Source organism: Coregonus clupeaformis, unplaced genomic scaffold, assembly GCF_020615455.1.
Source record: "Coregonus clupeaformis isolate EN_2021a unplaced genomic scaffold, ASM2061545v1 scaf0991, whole genome shotgun sequence".
NCBI lineage: Eukaryota > Metazoa > Chordata > Actinopteri > Salmoniformes > Salmonidae > Coregonus > Coregonus clupeaformis.
The window spans coordinates 178,896-198,718 of NW_025534445.1; the positions used below are offsets into that span (position 1 = coordinate 178,896).

Below are 19,823 nucleotides of genomic sequence, written 5' to 3' on the forward strand. Positions count from 1 at the left end.
ACAGGACCAATTAGGGTTAATTGCCTTGATCAAGGGCACAACAACAGATTTTTCACCTAGTTGGCTTGGGATTCAAACCAGCGACCTTTCAGTTACTGGCCCAACACTCTTAACCGCTAGGCTACCTGCGGCCAGATCAATTAACTTCAATACAGTTATCCAAATACATTCATAATCAATGAATAAAATAATGAATCTAATTTTAAAAGACAATTTAAAAAACACAATTAGTCGATTCATAGCCTTTTTATAATTAATAAAAGTTGTTTAGTAATATAAAATAATCCACACAAACTAATGCTGAAAACTGATCATCACACCATCTTTATCTGATATACACTGAGTGTACAAAACATTAGGAACACCTTCCTAATATTGAGTTTCTTGTTTTCTGCTGAAAGCTAATGGGGATCCATAATAAATACACCACAACTACATCTTTAAGGATCATAGCTTTCACCTGGGTTCACCTGGTCAGTCTATGTCATGGAAAGAGCAGGTGTCCTTAATGTTTTGTACACTCAGTGTATGTTGTGTCTACTAGCTCATTCCCACAGAAAACTGCAGATGTGACCTTGAGCAAGGCACTTAACCCTAATTGCTCATGTAAGTCGCTCTGGATAAGAGTGTCTGCTAAATTACTAAAATGTAAATGTAATGTACCACCCAGTCAACCATCAGACTCCATTGTGAGACGCCTCAAATAGGATATTCAACCTTAAAGGCAAATCCAAGGTTATCTCAATATCTTTACAGTAGAAGCTAACAAAACACACCAAAACTGACCAGGTGAACACTGATCAGTAAAGTAAAGAGATGCTAACATTCTAGAACGCTCCCTTTGATTTGGAATTTTAGGACCCCTTTAGTTATAAAAATATATATTTAAAAATGAATTTGGCCTTTAATACTATATCCAATAGAAACACATTGAATAACACATTCATAAATGGCCCAAAAACAGACTAATGGTGAAAACTGATCATCACATCATCTCTATCTGATACATTCAGTACAATGTAGTATTTTATTAGGATCCCCAGCGGCTACTCTTCCTGGGGTACAAACAGGAAACACAAAAAATACATCAAATACATCATCATGCACTACATTTACAATTTAGTCATGTTGCAGATGCTCCCATCCAGAGAGACCCACAGCTAGTGCATTCATCTTCTGATAGCCAGGAGAGACAACATAGTGGCTACTAAAAACTCCCTATAAAGCAGGAACCCAGGGAGAAACATAGAGAGGAACCAGGCTCAAAGGGGTGGCCTGTCCTCTTCTGGCTGGACCAGGTGACATATGTTTACATATCAGTAGGCTGTACAATACAAAAGGGGGGGGAAACTATTCTAAAAGTTGGTAAGAGTCAAAAGCTAAAAAGGGACAAAAGTCATGCAAATTATGAGCCATATCATCCTCAACAGCAAACACAGGTTCTTAGAAATGTTTTCACATTTATTAAAAACAATAATACCTTATTCACATACAGTTGAAGTCAGAAGTTTACATACACCTTAGCCAAATACATTTAAACTCAGTTTTTCACAATTCCTGACATTTAATCCTAGTAAAAATTCCCTGTCTTAGGTCAGTTAGGATCACCACTTTATTTTAAGAATGTGAAATGTCAGAATAATAGTAGAGACAATGATTTATTTCAGCTTTTATTTATTTCATCACATTCGCAGTGGGTCAGAAGTTTACATACACTCAATTAGTATTTGGTAGCATTGCCTTTAAATTGTTTAACTTGGGTCAAACGTGTCGGGTAGCCTTCCACAAGCTTCCCACAATAAGTTGGGTGAATTTTGGCCCATTCCTCCTGACAGGGCTGGTGTAACTGAGTCAGGTTTGTAGGCCTCCTTGGTCGCACACACTTTTTCAATTCTGCCCACAAATGTTCTATAGGATTGAGGTCAGGGCTTTGTGATGGTGACTCCAATACCTTGACTTTGTTGTCCTTAAGCCATTTTGCCACAACTTGGAAGTATGCTTGGGGTCATTGTCCATTTGGAAGACCCATTTGCGACCAAGCTTTAACTTCCTGACTGATGTCTTGAGATGTTGCTTCAATATATCCACATAATGTTCCTTACTCATGATGCCATCTATTTTGTGAAGTGCACCAATCCCTCCTGCAGCAAAGCACCCGGACAGCATGATGCTGCCACCCCCGTGCTTCACGGTTTGGATGGTGTTCTTCTGCTTGCAAACATAACATTATTTTACTCCAAACATAACAATGGTCATTATGGCCAAACAGTTCTATTTTTGTTTCATCAGACCAGAGGACATTTCTCAAAAAAGTACGATCTTTGTCCCCATGTGCAATTGCAAACCGTAGTCTGGCTTTTTTATGGTGGTTTTGGAGCAGTGGCTTCTTCCTTGCTGAGCGGCCTTTCAGGTTATGTCGATATAAGACTCATTTTACTGTGGATATAGACACTTTTGTACCCGTTTCCTCCAGCATCTTCACAAGGTCCTTTGCTGTTGTTCTGGGATTGATTTGCACCAAAGTACGTTCATCTCTAGGAGACAGAACGCATCTCCTTCCTGAGCGGTATGACGGCTGCGTGGTCCCATGGTGTTTATACTTGCGTACTATTGTTTGCACAGATGAACGTGGTACCTTCAGGTGTTTGGAAATTGCTCCCAAGGATGAATCAGACTTGTAGAGGTCTACAAAATTTCTTCTGAGGTCTTGGCTGATTCCTTTTCATTTTCCCATGATGTCAAGCAAAAAGGCATTGAGTTTGAAGGTAGGCCTTGAAATACATCCACAGGTACACCTCCTATTGACTCAAATTATGTAAATTAGCCTATCAGAAGCTTCTAAAGCCATGACATCATTTTCTGGAATTTTCCAAGCTGTTTAAAGGCACAGTCAACTTAGTGTATGTAAACTTTTGACCCACTGGAATTGTGATGCAGTGAATTATAAGTGAAATAATCTGTCTGTAAACAATTGTTGGAAAAATGACTTGTGTCATGCACAAAGTAGATGTCCTAACCGACTTGCCAAAACTATAGTTTGTTAAAAAGAAATTTGTGGAGTGGTTGAAAAACAAGTTTTAATGACTCCAACCTAAATGTATGTAAACTTCCGACTTCAACTGAATATGGACAAGCAATGACAGAGCGACATGGACTAAGATACAGTAGAATATTATGGAATACAGTATATACATATATGGACAACCAATGACAGAGCGACATGGACTAAGATACAGTAGAATATTATAGAATACAGTATATACATATATGGACAACCAATGACAGAGCGACATGGACTAAGATACAGTAGAATATTATAGAATACAGTATATACATATATGGACAACCAATGACAGAGCGACATGGACTAAGATACAGTAGAATATTATAGAATACAGTATATACATATATGGACAACCAATGACAGAGTGACATGGACTAAGATACAGTAGAATATTATAGAATACAGTATATACATATGAGATGTGTAAAATGCTTCACAACATCAGCTGAGCTAAAAGTTCCTGTTATTTTTGTAATGTGCCATAAGGTTTATTTTATTTTATGTTTTTTTGAATCTGGTTTTATTGCTAGTTTGAGTTACCTGGCAGAGAGTTCCATGTAGTCATGGCTCTATTTAATACTGTGCGTTTCCCAGCGTCTGTTCTGGACCTGGGGACTGTGAAGAAACCTCTTGCTGCATGTCTTGTGTTGTACCGATGAGTGTCCAAACTAGCTCATTCCCACAGAAAACTGCAGAGGAAAGCAGTACCACCCAGTCATCTATCAGACCTCACTGAGTGTATTCAACCCTAAGGGCAAATCCAAGGTCATCTCAATATCTTTACAGTAGAAGCTAACAAAACACACCAAAACTGACCAGGTGAACACTGATCAGTAAAGTCAAGACAGGCTAACATTCTATAACGTTCCCTTTCCTCTGCACAGTTCTCTCACAGAGAGAAATAATAGGATTACAATAGAGTGTTACTCTTTCTTAATGTTTTCAAATTCACTGTTACCACTTCCTTTCTGAGGTGAGAATGTAGTGACTTTAATCTTAACTGGTCTGAGATAACTGATGAGGCTTTTCTCTTGTGTGTGTTCTCTGATGACCTTTTAGCTCAACTGATGTTTTATAACATTTTCCACAGTCAGAGCAGTATTAAGGCTTCTCTCCTGTGTGTATATGTTTGTGTTGTTTTAAGTTGCCCAGTTGAGAGAAACTCGCCCCACAGTCAGAGCAGGAGTAAGGCTTCTCTCCAGTGTGTGTTTTCTGATGAACTTTTAGCTCAGTTGATGTTGTAAAGCATTTGACACAGTCAGAGCAGGAGTAAGGCTTCTCTCCTGTGTGTATAAGTTCATGTCTTTTTAAATCCCCCAGTCGAGAGAAACACTTTCCACAGTAAGAGCAGGCGTAAGGCTTCTCTCCTGTGTGTATACATTCATGTAGTTTTAAGTTGCCCAGTTGAGAGAAACTCGCCCCACAGTCAGAGCAGGAATAAGGCTTCTCTCCTGTGTGTGTTCTCTGATGAACTTTTAGCCTAGTTGATGTTGTAAAGCATTTTACACAGTCAGAGCAGGAGTAAGGCTTCTCTCCTGTGTGTGTTCTCTGATGAAGTCTTAGCTCAGTTGATGTTGTGAAGCATTTTACACAGTCAGAGCAGGAGTATGGCTTCTCTCCTGTATGTATACGTTCATGTATTTTTAAGGGGCCCAGTCGAGAGAAACTCTTCCCACAGTCAGAGCAGGAGTAAGGCTTCTCTCCTGTGTGTATACGTTCATGTTTTTTGAAGTGGGCCAGTTGAGAGAAACTTGTCCCACAGTCAGAGCAGAAGAAAGGCTTCTCTCCTGTGTGTGTTCTCTGATGAATTTTTAGCTCAATTGATGTTTTGAAGCGCTTTACACAGTCAGAGCAGGAGTAAGGCTTCTCTCCTGTATGTATACGTTCATGTATTTTTAAGGGGCCCAGTCGAGAGAAACTCTTCCCACAGTCAGAGCAGGAGTAAGGCTTCTCTCCTGTGTGTATCCGTTGATGTCATTTCAAGCTTTCCTGCTGAGAGAAACCCTTCCCACAGTCAGAGCAGGAGTAAGGCTTCTCTCCTGTGTGTGTTCTCTGTTGAAGTCTTAGCTCAGTTGATGTTGTGAAGCATTTTACACAGACAGAGCAGGAGTATGGCTTCTCTCCTGTATGTATACATTCATGTATTTTTAAGGGGCCCAGTCGAGAGAAACTCTTCCCACAGTCAGAGCAGGAGTAAGGCTTCTCTCCTGTGTGTATACGTTCATGTGTATTTAAGTTGCCCAGTTGAGAAAAACTTGCCCCACAGTCAGAGCAGGAGTAAGGCTTCTCTCCTATGTGCACTCTCTGATGAACTGTCAGAGCCTTTGATATTGTGAAATTCTTCCCACAGTCAGTACAGGAATTCAGATTCTCTCCTGTGTGTATTTGTAGGTGTATTTTTAACTTTGATAGAATTGAGAAACTTGCCTCACAATGTGGGCAGTGGTGAGACCTCTTAGCTCTGTGATCTTCCTGCTGTTGCTCTCTGGATGTATTGAATGTCTCAACATGGTCTCCTGTGTGAACAACCTCAGAAGAACCAGTCAGTTGGTGTGCTATACATGTCAATCAAATGTATTTTATGAAGCCCTTTTACATCAGAAGTTGTCACAAAGTGCTTTACAGAAACCCAGCCTAAAACCCCAAAGAGCAAGCAATGCAGATATAGAAGCCATATCGTCCTCCACTCACTATCACAAGGGTTCGTAACTACACAGACTCATTTAATAGAACTTTAAAACATTGGCAGTTTGTCTACTTCACTTCTTTAGTCTACTCTCTGATCACTCCAGATAGCCCAGTGAATAAAACAAATGCTGGCAATACTGGTGTCAAACCATGTAAGTGTCAGTAGCATGAAATGATATCTACCTTCTCATTGAAACAGTTCATCATGAAACAGTTCTACTGCAACTTTTCATGCACAGTGAGAAGTTGGAATGAATAACACAAACTTAGATAGATAGAACCTGCTCTTACCATGAGAAACAGATTTCCCAATCTTCTCCTCCTCTTCCTCTTCTTCATCTTTAATGATGACGTTCAGCTCCAGTGTTTGACTGCAGTCTTCCAGCTTCACTGATGCCATCTCTGGATCCTGCATAGCAAACTGGGCTCCACTGTCACAATCAGGACCCAATGACTGTAGGTTTGGACTCAGTGTGGAAGGAGAGAGGCTGGCTGGGATTTGTCCTCACTATTGATGTTACCGGCCTCAGATTTAATTCTAGTCGTCCTGTAGTAACATTGAGAAACAGACACAAAAAGGTAGTGTCTTGACAGTTCTGGCACTTTCTTTATTCTCTAAAAATATATTATATTTCTTCTTGTTAAATCATCTAATTCAGTGCTTGACTTGGGACTGAAATAGGTGCCGGTACTCATTTTGGGTGCCGGTACTGTTTATATTTAGGTGCAGGAGCTCCACAATACTGTTGAGCTAACATTCTATAAGAGGAACAGGAGCTCAAGCGCTAGATATTTGAGGTGCCGGTACTTAACCTATAGCAGATTTTCCCAAATATAGGGGAAATTCTTTATTTTTACTATTTTCTACATTGTAGATTACAAAGATTCTACAAAGCTGTCATCATGGCAAAGGGATGGCTACTTTGAAGAATCTAACATCTAAAATATATTTGATTTGTTTAACACCTTTTTGGTTACTACATGATTACATATGTGTTATTTCATAGTTTAGATGTCTTCACTATTATTCTACAATGTAGAAAATAGTACAAAATTAAGAAAAACCCTTGAATGAGTAGGTGTGTCCAAACTTTTGACTGGTACTGTAAATGCATAAATGAGAAAAGCCATTTAGTAAAAGGTCACTGTTTGTTTTAGGCAGCACTGTGTACTATTTTCCTGAATAACCTTGTCTTCACTGTATTATTTCAATCAAAAAACCAATTGTATTTTCCATTCACACAATAGTAACATTTATCGATAAATACAGAAACAACTGAATGTGTCTGAATATTAGTACACATGTAGAAAACGGATAATCATTACATTCAGCTTCAAAACAGTAGTGCAAACGTGAAATTGTCTCTCTCTGCACTGCACTGAAGTCCGTTGACGCTGACTGAGTGGGCGGCACCATTTTACCAGCTCGTTAATTTGACACAAAACCAAAAGCAAACAAACTTGGAAATCTAAAATAAATGGATTCTTTATGAAATCACCTTGAGGAAATTATGTACATCCATTCAGACAAACCCAAAGTTTCTAGCCATGTGATTGTAAAATAGTTACCAGGTTTACTCAGTTTGACATAAAAATAACACACCAAACGTGATAATACCTTAACGGACTTGTTACCTAGCATTGTATGACATGTTCTTTCGATATTAGAACGTTTAAACGTGCTATTACATACTGATATTACGTATTTTATAAAGTATTAGTTAATGTTTGGAATAATGAGAGCTGCATAAGGATTTGGAGGATGACATACATTCCATGTATTTATTTCTGTCACTGGTGGGTGCCAGAAGGTATGTGGGCCAAGATAGCTGGGGGGCCACTGGTGCTAATCTTAGAAGGAGTACGTGATGGAATATCCTGACTAGGGTGCAACACGATACCATATAGGGTGATCCTATATGTGGCAAGGAGTGACACTCAATAATGGTTGGCAACTGTTGGATGGAATTAGCTCGGAAAAGCATTATATAAACTAAAAATTAGCTTTCTTTATACTGAGGAATGGTGCGTGCCTGCCTGGAACTTCCTGTTCCCCTACTACCACAGTGCAGCCACAGATAGAACAATGAGACAGATATTTCACTGGATGTATAATTGTGAAGCATCCGGTTGGCGTTTCCACTCACTACCAAATATGGTAGTGAGAGGAAGCCCACTGGCCGGCAGTGGGAGAAGATGGAAGGAGATGGATTTTGGCCGACATTCTGCAAATGTTCTAATCGATGAAACATCTGATCTTAATACAGTTCTGTTCCCAAAACTAAAATCTGTTATGCACAGAGTGGACTAAGATGTTGCAAATTTTTTTTAAATAACGTTATTTAGAAGGAACGCAAAGCGAATTGAGTTATTGCACACGAGCGCTTCACAGAGGAGGCGTTTTCTCTGCACACTTAGGGGCCTCGGCTATTGATGGATTCAAGACAAGGTCGTTTTTATTGATCTCAGATTCTCAGTGTCAAAGTAGCCTGTCATTTTGTCTACTCTCTGATCACTCTAGACAGCCCAGTGAATACAACAAATGCTGGCAATACTGGTGTCAAACCATGTACAGTGAGGGAAAAAAGTATTTGATCCAATGCTGATTTTGTACGTTTGCCCACTGACAAAGACATGATCAGTCTATAATTTTAATGGAAGGTTTATTTGAACAGTGAGAGACAGAATAACAACAAAGAAATCCAGAAAAACGCATGTCAAAAATGTTATAAATTGATTTGCATTTTAATTAGGGAAATAAGTATTTAATGGGCCTCAGGATCTTGTCATGGCATCTCTGTGCATTCAAACTGCCATCGATAAAATGCAATTGTATTAGTCGTCTGTAGCTTACGCCATGCCATACAGTGGGGGAAAAAAGTATTTAGTCAGCCACCAATTGTGCAAGTTCTCCCACTTAAAAAGATGAGAGAGGCCTGTAATTTTCATCATAGGTACACGTCAACTATGACAGACAAATTGAGATTTTTTTCCAGAAAATCACATTTTAGGATTTTTTATGAATTTATTTGCAAATTATAGTGGAAAATAAGTATTTGGTCACCTACAAACAATCAAGATTTCTGGCTCTCACAGACCTGTAACTTCTTCTTTAAGAGGCTCCTCTGTCCTCCACTCATTACCTGTATTAATGGCACCTGTTTGAACTTGTTATCAGTATAAAACACACCTGTCCACAACCTCAAACAGTCACACTCCAAACTCCACTATGGCCAAGACCAAAGAGCTGTCAAAGGACGCTAGAAACAAAATTGTGGACCTGCACCAGGCTGGGAAGACTGAATCTGCAATAGGTAAGCAGCTTGGTTTGAGAGAAGTCAGCTGTGGGAGCAATTATTAGGAAATGGAAGACATACAAGACCACTGATAATCTCCCTCGATCTGGGGCTCCACGCAAGATCTCACCCCGTGGGGTCAAAATGATCACAAGAACGGTGAGCAAAATCCCAGAACCACACGGGGGGACCTAGTGAATGACCTGCAGAGAGCTGGGACCAAAGTAACAAAGCCTACCATCAGTAACACACTACGCCACCAGGGACTCAAATCCTGCAGTGCCAGACGTGTCCCCCTGCTTAAGCCAGTACATGTTCAGGCCCGTCTGAAGAGTGCATTTGGATGATCCAGAAGAGGATTGGGAGAATGTCATATGGTCAGATGAAACCAAAATATAACTTTTTGGTAAAAACTAAACTCGTCGTGTTTGGAGGACAAAGAATGCTGAGTTGCATCCAAAGAACACCATACCTACTGTGAAGCATGGGGGTGGAAACATCATGCTTTCGGGCAGTTTTTCTGCAAAGGGACCAGGACGACTGATCCGTGTAAAGGAAAGAATGAATGGGGCCATGTATCGTGAGATTTTGAGTGAAAACCTCCTTCCATCAGCAAGGGCATTGAAGATGAAACGTGGCTGGGTCTTTCAGCATGACAATGATCCCAAACACACTGCCCGGGCAACGAAGGAGTGGCTTCGTAAGAAGCATATCAAGGTCCTGGAGTGGCCTAGCCAGTCTCCAGATCTCAACCCCATAGAAAATCTTTGGAGGGAGTTGAAAGTCTGTGTTGCCCAGCGACAGCCCCCAAACATCACTGCTCTAGAGGAGATCTGCATGGAGGAATGGGCCAAAATACCAGCAACAGCGTGTGAAAACCTTGTGAAGAATTTCAGAAAATGTTTGACCTGTGTCATTGCCAACGAAGGGTATATAACAAAGTATTGAGAAACTTTTGTTATTGACCAAATACTTTCTTCCCTCACTGTACCATAACCCCGATACCACCATGGGGTACTCTGTTCACAACACTGACATCAGCAAACCATGCACGCCCACACAATGCCATTACACGGTGGTCAGCAGTTGTGAGGCTGGTTGGGCAAAATTCTCTAAAACAACATTGGAGGCAGCTAATGGTAGAGAAATTAACCTAACATTCTCTGGCAACAGCTCTGGTGGACATTCCTGCAGTCAGCATGCCAATTGCATGCTCCCTCAAAACTTGAGACATCTGTGGTATTGTGTTGTGTGAAAAAAACTGCACATTTTAGAGTGGCATTTTTGTATTTGTTAGGGATCCCCATTAGATGCTGCCAAGAACCTATTCAGCTACTCTTGTCCCCAGCACAAGGTGCACCTGTGTAATGATGATCATGCTATTTAATCAGCTTCTTGATATGCCACACCTGTCAGGTGGATGGATTATCTTGGCAAAGGAGAAATGCTCACTAACTGGGATGTAAACAAATGTGTGCACAACATTTTAGAAATAAGTTTGTGTCTGGAACATTTCTGGGATCTTTTATTTCACCTCATGAAACATGGGACCAACACTTTACATGTTGCGTTTATATGTTTGTTCAGTGTATACAGTATTTCTAAAAAATCATACAAACTATCAATAACTATATTAAAATTGAACTAAATCAGCCTGCTTTTCTGTTCTAATCAGGTCCCTACACAGGCTCAGAAGGATCCTGTGAGGGTGGAACATTTTCTGGCTACAGTAGACCTTGCAGGGCTTCTGCCGTGAAGTCTTGGAGGCCCAAAAACTTCTCAGCTACAGATACAGTGGGGAAAAAAAGTATTTAGTCAGCCACCAATTGTGCAAGTTCTCCCACTTAAAAAGATGAGAGAGGCCTGTAATTTTCATCATATGTACACGTCAACTATGACAGACAAATTGAGGAAAAAAAATCAAGAAAATCACATTGTAGGATTTTTTATGAATTTATTTGCAAATTATGGTGGAAAATAAGTATTTGGTCACTTACAAACAAGCAAGATTTCTGGCTCTCACAGACCTGTAACGTCTTCTTTAAGAGGTTCCTCTGTCCTCCACTCATTACCTGTATAAATGGCACCTGTTTGAACTTGTTATCAGTATAAAAGACACCTGTCCACAACCTCAAACAGTCACACTCCAAACTCCACTATGGCCAAGACCAAAAGAGCTGTCAAAGGACACCAGAAACAAAATTGTAGACCTGCACCAGGCTGGGAAGACTGCATCTGCAATAGGTAGAAGTTTGAAGAAATCAACTGTGGGAGCAATTATTAGGAAATGGAAGACATACAAGACCACTGATAATCTCCCTCGATCTGGGGCTCCACGCAAGATCTCACCCCGTGGGGTCAAAATGATCACAAGAACGGTGAGCAAAAATCCCAGAACCACACGGGGGGACCTAGTGAATGACCTGCAGAGAGCTGGGACCAAAGTAACAAAGCCTACCATCAGTAACACACTACGCGCCAGGGACTCAAATCCTGCAGTGCTAGACGTGTCCCCCTGCTCAAGCCAGTACATGTCCAGGCCCATCTGAAGTTTGCTAGAGTGCATTTGGATGATCCAGAAGAGGATTGGGAGAATGTCATATGGTCAGATGAAACCAAAATATAACTTTTTGGTCAAAACTCAACTCAGTCGTGTTTGGAGGACAAAGAATGCTGAGTTGCATCCAAAGAACACCATACCTACTGTGAATCATGGGGGGTGGAAACATCATGCTTTGGGGCTGTTTTTCTGCAAAGGGACCAGGACGACTGATCCGTGTAAAGGAAAGAATGAATGGGGCCATGTATCGTGAGATTTTGAGTGAAAACCTCCTTCCATCAGCAAGGGCATTGAAGATGAAACGTGGCTGGGTCTTTCAGCATGACAATGATCCCAAACAAACCACCCGGGCAACGAAGGAGTGGCTTCGTAAGAAGCATTTCAAGGTCCTGGAGTGGCCTAGCCAGTCTCCAGATCTCAACCACATAGAAAATCTTTGGAGGGAGTTGAAAGTCTGTGTTGCCCAGCGACAGCCCCAAAACATCACTGCTCTAGAGGAGATCTGCATGGAGGAATGGGCCAAAATACCAGCAACAGTGTGTGAAAACCTTGTGAAGACTTACAGAAAACGTTTGACCTGTGTCATTGCCCACAAAGGGTATATAACAAATTATTGAGAAACTTTTGTTATTGACCAAATACTTATTTTCCACCATAATTTGCAAATAAATTCATTAAAAATCCTACAATGTGATTTTCTGGATTTTTTTTCCTCATTTTGTCTGTCATAGTTGACGTGTACCTATGATGAAAATTACAGGCCTCTCTCATCTTTTTAAGTGGGAGAACTTGCACAATAGGTGGCTGACTAAATACTTTTTTTCCCCACTGTATAATGATGTCCAGCTTCTTGGACTTATTGTGCAGTAAAATTAATAACTGTGGCTATAAATACTAAAAAATCCACCTTCAAAATAAGTGTATCCAGATCACTTGATTGACGTACAACATTTGCAACTGGTTGCAGTGCATCCACCGCCATATCTTCTTCAGAACTGTGGCCTCTTGCTACTATAACTCTCTTCACCGCCTCCACATAGGAGATTTGCTGTACAGCCCTGATCATTGACACCTCAACCTCTTTCACCCTAACAGGGCACTCTGGGAATTCAGGAATATGACCCCCCACCACAGTTACAACATTTTACATTCACATGCTCTTCAATAACATATTCCTTCTGTCTGCAAACACTTGACATGTGGCCAAACTTTTTACATTTCTTGCATTGCATCAGGTTTTACACAAACTCTCTTATGGGGTATATTATATATCCCAGCTTTACATAGGGTGGTAGATCCTCTTCATCAAACATCAATAATAAAGATTTTAAACTTTGCTCATTTTTCACATTCTCCATCCTTCTTCTTTGGGATTTGGTTGGCGGGGCGCATTCAACTTTTAGGTGCATACACTGCCACCTACTGTACTGGTGTGTGAGGCCATTCACAGCCTATATACAGTGAGGGAAAAAAGTATTTGATCCCCTGCTGATTTTGTACGTTTGCCCACTGACAAAGACATGTCCAGTCTATAATTTTAATGGTAGGTTTATTTGAACAGTGAGAGACAGAATAACAACAACAAAATCCAGAAAAATGCATGTAAAAAAATGTTGTGAATTGATTTGCATTTAATGAGGGAAATAAGTATTTGACCCCTCTGCAAAACATTACTTAGTACTTGGTGGCAAAACCCTTGTTGGCAATCACAGAGGTCAGACGTTTCTTGTAGTTGGCCACCAGGTTTGCACACATCTCAGGAGGGATTTTGTCCCACTCCTCTTTGCAGACCTTCTCCAAGTCATTAAGGTTTCGAGGCTGACGTTTGGCAACTCGAACCTTCAGCTCCCTCCACAGATTTTCTATGGGATTAAGGTCTGGAGACTGGCTAAGCCACTCCAGGACCATAATGTGCTTCTTCTTGAGCCACTCCTTTGTTGCCTTGGCCGTGTGTTTTGGGTCATTGTCATGCTGGAATACCCAACCATGACCCATTTTCAATGCCCTGGCTGAGGAAGGAGGTTCTCACCCAAGATTTGACGGTACATGGCCCCGTCCATCATCCCTTTGATGCAGTGAAGTTGTCCTGTCCCCTTAGCAGAAAAACACCCCAAAGCATAATGTTTCCACCTCCATGGTTGACGGTGGGGATGGTGTTCTTGGGGTCATAGGCAGCATTCCTCCTCCTCCAAACACGGCGAGTTGAGTTGATGGCAAAGAGCTCGATTTTGGTCTCATCTGACCACAACACTTTCACCCAGTTCTCCTCTGAATCATTCAGATGTTCATTGGCAAACTTCAGACGAGCCTGTATATGTGCTTTCTTGAGAAGGGGGACCTTGCGGGCGCTGCAGGATTTCAGTCCTTCACGGCATAATGTATTACCAATTGTTTTCTTGGTGACTATGGTCCCAGCTGCCTTGAGATCATTGACAAGATCTTCCCGTGTAGTTATGGGCTGATTCCTCACCGTTCTCATGATCATTGCAACTCCACGAGGTGAGATCTTGCATGGAGCCCCAGGCCGAGGTAGATTGACAGTTATTTTGTGTTTCTTCCATTTTGCGAATAATCGCACCAACTGTTGTCACCTTCTCACCAATCTGCTTGGCGATGGTCTTGTAGCCCATTCCATCCTTGTGTAGGTCTACAATCTTGTCCCTGACATCATTGGAGAGCTCTTTGGTCTTGGCCATGGTGGAGAGTTTGGAATCTGATTGATTGATTGCTTCTGTGGACAGGTGTCTTTTATACAGGTAACAAACTGAGATTAGGAGCACTCCCTTTAAGAGTGTGCTTCTAATCTCAGCTTGTTACCTGTATAAAAGACACCTGGGAGCCAGAAATCTTTCTGATTGAGGGGGGGTCAAATACTTATTTCCCTCATTAAAATGCAAATCAATTTATAACATTTTTGACATACGTTTTTCTGGATTTTGTTGTTGTTATTCTGTCTCTCACTGTTCAAATAAACCTACCATTAAAATTATAGACTGATCATGTCTTTGTCAGTGGGCAAACATACAAAATCAGCAGGGGATCAATTACTTTTTTCCCTCACTGTACATAAAATTCATTGATACGGTAATTAATACAAAATTGCAGTATTAGCCTGCTCTAAAAAATTTGAGGGTAAATGTTCTTGGTTCGTGCAGATGACTGACCTCCTCAGACCAATTGGCAGTACGCCCAGAACATTCTTCTGGGATCCAAAAGGGATATCTCAGTTTCAAGGTCTCAGCTTGGAGAGAAGAAGCCTTGTGAGGTATTGGTCGGTCACATGCAGGAACCAAATGTTAACAATTAATTAATTATGAATAAAGCTAAAATCATGCAAATATAACTTGTCTGTGTAAGCAGTATATAGGACAACTAACGGGACTGCCCCGGCAGAGCTCCCGACCGGCGTGTACTATGGTGCTTTTACGTTTGTTGGAACCTCTCCAACAAGGGACTCATTTGACTTTGAGTCCCTTCGTGGCGATTTTCCCACGACAAAAACCCACCACCCCATTCCACTATTTAACACCATCTAGTCCTACGCCAGACCACTACCACTCAACACCCCCTGCAGCTGTTCTGCAGTAAATCCTCGCAATCCCAAGTACTTCTCTGCCGCTGCCACCACAGCCTCTATTTTCTGGGACTTTCGACCCATTTCTGCAGTACAATTGACAACCATTACTATAAATGCTAAAAATCCCACCTTACTGAAGCACATATTCTTCCCATCACTATCTCTTGGTCTCTGCCTACTCACAGGAATCCTCTCAAGATCCCTCACCCTGTACCCATCTTCCTCTACCACTCCCTTCACTGCTTCTGCTACAACACTTTCTGTACTACTGTAACCCTGGCAACCTCAATCTAATAATAATAATAATAATAATATGCCATTTAGCAGACGCTTTTATCCAAAGCGACTTACAGTCATGTGCGCATACATTATTACGTATGGGTGGTCCCGGGGATCGAACCCACTACCTGTTACAAGTGCTATGCTCTACCAATTGAGCTACAGTAGAGGACCACAATCTGCCTTTCTCTCACCTGAAACCTCAGATCTCCAGCCCGTTAGCACCCCCACAACTAACACACAGAACTTTCTCCACCGATACCACACATTTCTTCATCTCATGCCCTCCCTGCACACTTGTCACATCTAGGCATCTCATGCCTACACACTGCTGCAACAGGCCCATAAACTTCACACCTAAAACACTGTAGTATTTACGGAACAAAATCGCTCACGGGTTAACTGACACTTCCTACCTTGATCTTATCTGGCAGAGACTATGCATCAAAATCCAGCATGACAGCTAATGTATTCTCTGTTTCCCCCACGCTCTACACCGGATCTACGTCTCACCAAATGGAGGGTGTCACAGACACCTGGAATCTTCCATTTCAACTGCACATCCTCAACACTTAAACCTAACCCTGTTATCACTCCTTTCAATGCCACCCTGTTCCAGAGAGCAATTCAAGTCACAATTCCTGTCCCTAATCACGTAATCCATAGCGCCCGCTCCCTCTGGACAGAGGAGAAACAATAAATCATCACGAGTCCACTCAGAGTTACCTTCACAAACTCAACAGTCCCCAACATCTTCTCCACCTAACCTGACACCACATATGTATCAATTCTCTCTACAAATCTCACTCCCACTGGGCCAGAATCATCCTTATCATCCTTGGAACAAGGCCCGAACTCGGAGTTCCTCACCGCAGGTAATTCATCCTCACTCTCACCAGGTTCCATCTCTGAGCTACTGGAGGATGTATCCCTCTTTTTACACTAGACGATAACCTCCCTCACCACACTGCTTCCCTCTACACTCAGCTCCTTCTCAGCATTCATCACTGCACCTGCCACCATAGTTAAGTAGTTTTAAATTGACACAATACCTGTTATCAAAGGTTACAGCTAGAGATGAAATGCAGGAGCTTGCAGTGTTGTTGTTTTGCATGATGTCTACTTTGATGATAATTAGAGTTTTATAATCTGAGAGGAAATAGAGCCGAATATTGCTAAAAGTCACGCCAGGGTAAGCTTACACGAAACACAGCCATTATTTGAAGTGTTTCTAAAATGAATAAAAAGGAAAAATGATTGGAACCATTTCCCTGTTTGACCGCTAGGTGTTATGACACAATTTTTGCAAACATAATAATAATAAAAACTGTATTCAGACTTTACTCAGTACTTTGTTGAAGCTCCTTTGGCAGTGATTACAGCCTCAAGTCTTCTTGGGTATGACGCTTTACAAGTTTGGCATACCTGTATTTGGGGAGTTTCTCTGCAGATCCTCTCAAGCTTGTCAGGTTAGATGGGTAGTGTCGCCGCACAGCTATTTTCAGTTCTCTCTGTACTTTGCTCCGTTCATCTTTCCCTCGATCCTGACTAGTCTCCCAGTCCCTGCCACTGAAAAACATCCCCACAGCATGATGCTGCCACCACCATGCTTCGCCGTTGGGATGGTGCCAGGATTCCTACAGACGTGACGCTTGGCATTCAGGCCAAAGAGTTCAATTTTGGTTTCATCAGACCAGAGAATCTTGTTTCTCATGGTCAGAGAGTCCTTTAGGTGTCTTTTGGCAAACTCCCAGCGGGTCCTTTCATGAGGAGTGGCTTCCGTCTAGCCACTACCATAAAGGCCTGATTGGTGGAGTGCTGCAGAGATGGTTGTCCTTCTGGAAGGTTCTCCTATCGCCACAGAACTCTGGAGCTCTGTCAGAGTGACCACCGGCTTCTCCATTTAAGAATGATGGAGGCCTTTCGATCATGTCCTTGGACTAAAATGATTGACACTCAGGTGCAAGCCTAACATCATATGCAAAGGGCCTTTGAGTAACGTAGCACATATTCAATGATATCTATTTTTCTCACGTAGGCTGTTCATTTCTGATCTTTGATACTTTTTCTGGTTTATAAACGTATCATGGTATACTACGTTAATGCTATACGTATGGGCCATATTGTTACTTGGTAGCTACTAGCAGCAGACCCTGTGTTGTGGATCATCTACCACTATTTTGGACGGTCCATACTGTAACGTTAACGTTAGTCTCAGGCTTCACTAACTAGCGTTACTGTTTTAGGTGGAGCTATTCTTAGCTACTTTTCAAACAAATACTACGTGATATTTCACATATCATCTTGCTAGAGAGGCCTTTTGTTGTGATATTTGAGGCTACTATATAGGCTACTAGCAGAAAGACCCTGTGTTGTTAGGATAGATTTATGTTTGTTTCTTCCAACAGATCTTTACATATTTTCCTCACTACAAAATATTCCTGTGGTCCTTGTGGTTACTAAACATATTTTAGATATGTCTTTATGCTATAGCTTATTCCATGTTTACATCTTTGGTTAAATGACTTCAAATGCAAAACTTAAATGTACTTTGTGGAATGTCTGTGGAGTTTGTAAACTATCCAAGTTTAAAAGAGGTTATTACTAGGCTTAAACAACTTCATTCATCTATTGTCTTCCTACAAGAAACTCACCTGTTGAAGGATGAGCTACTTAAAGTATGCAGGAGATGACAAGGGCAAGTAATAGCATCCTGTTTCTCCTCTCATTCTCATGGTGATATGGTTTTAATTCACTAATCTGTTCCGTTTCAAGTGGATACTATTATAACTGATACAGCTGGTAGATACATTTTGATACAGGAAACTCTTTTGAAGGAGCATATTAATCTGGTTAATGTTTATGGTCCTAATGATGATAATCCCAAATTCTTTGAGAATTAATTTCTATTGATAGCCTCCATTCCTGGTAAAGTCCTAATGGCAGGGGACTTTAATTGCACTCTTGATCCTCATCTAGATCGCTCCTCTGGTTTAGACACTTCCCACTCGGAGAGTAGAAAGAAATTACAGCATTTCATTAAGGACTTAAATCTATGTGAACCTTGGAGGACTCAGAACCCGAGTAAAAGGGAGAATTCATGTTCACATTTAAATCATATTCTCATGTAGACTACTTTTTAGTTTCTTGCTCATTGCTTCCCAATGTAGCAGGAAATGGATATGATACTATTGTTTTGAATGACCATTCCCTTGTGTGATTATTCTATAGGGATACAAAACTAGTAAAAGGATCCTCTTGATGGTGTTTGCATTCCAGATGGTTACAGGACCCAGACTTCTTACATTACGTTGGAGTGCATATAGATGTTTATTTGACATTGAACACTGACCAAACGTCAGTGAGAACCAGATGGGAGGCTTTCAAAGCACATATTTGGGGGCAAAGTATACGTTTTACCAGTTTAAAATCAAATAAAAATCAGAAAATGAGAGATGGACAGCAAAATCAGAGAATTGGAGGGGAGCTTTTGGATAACTCAGTAGAAGTAAACAAGGAATGATTTGGTCTTAAAGCTCAGTATGAAGAACTTCCCACCTCTAAGGCTGCAAACAGCTTAACTAGGCTGAAACAGTCCTTCTATGATCAAGGTGAAAAACCTGGTAAATTGCTGGCCTGGCACAGTAAGAAGTAAAATTCAGCCTTTAATGCAATTCATAATTTACAAGGACAATTATCAATGGATCCTGTAGAAATAAACCAAACATTTGCTTCCTACTACAACACACTTTACAACTCTGAATCTCCTGAGAACTGAATTAGTCAGGTCTTGATTTTCCCTCTACTTCAGAAGACACTAAATTGGATCTGGAAAAGGAATTGGATGGTGTTGAAATATCTGATGCTATTTTCGATATGAAGGAGGTTAAGCGGAAGGTCCAGATGGGCTCCCAATAGATATTTAAGGACAAACTTCTAGGTCCACTTTTGGATATGTACAGTGCATTAGGAAAGTACTCAGACCCCTTGATTTTTTTCCACAATTTGTTACGTTACAGCCTTCTTCTGAAATGAATTAAATAAAACAATTCCTCATCAATCTACACACAATACCCCATAATGAAAAAGTGAAAAGAAGTTCTTAGACATTTTTGCAAATGTATTAAAAACTACAAAAATATATTGTTTACAGAAGTATTATAATAAACACCCTTTGCAATGAGACTGAGATGAATGAGATCAAGGTGATCATGGTTTAGACCAGGGTTCTTCAATTCCGGTCCTGGAGGGTCGAAACACTTCTGTTTTTATTTCTACTTGGTAGTTAATTTCACTCACCTGGTGTCCAAGGTCTGAATTAGCCCCTGATTAGAAGGAGAGGATGAAAAACAGAGGTGT

General features: G+C 40.9%; 1 long non-coding RNA gene across 1 annotated transcript; it reads right to left on the reverse strand.

The window, feature by feature from the left end:
• Positions 1–982: 982 nt before the first annotated feature.
• Positions 983–5,534, reverse strand: LOC121558744. Its single transcript, XR_006659238.1, has 2 exons — positions 5,497–5,534; positions 983–1,055 (listed from the first exon to the last, which is right to left on the reverse strand). It is a non-coding gene; the product is annotated as an uncharacterized LOC121558744 (long non-coding RNA).
• Positions 5,535–19,823: the final 14,289 nt, after the last annotated feature.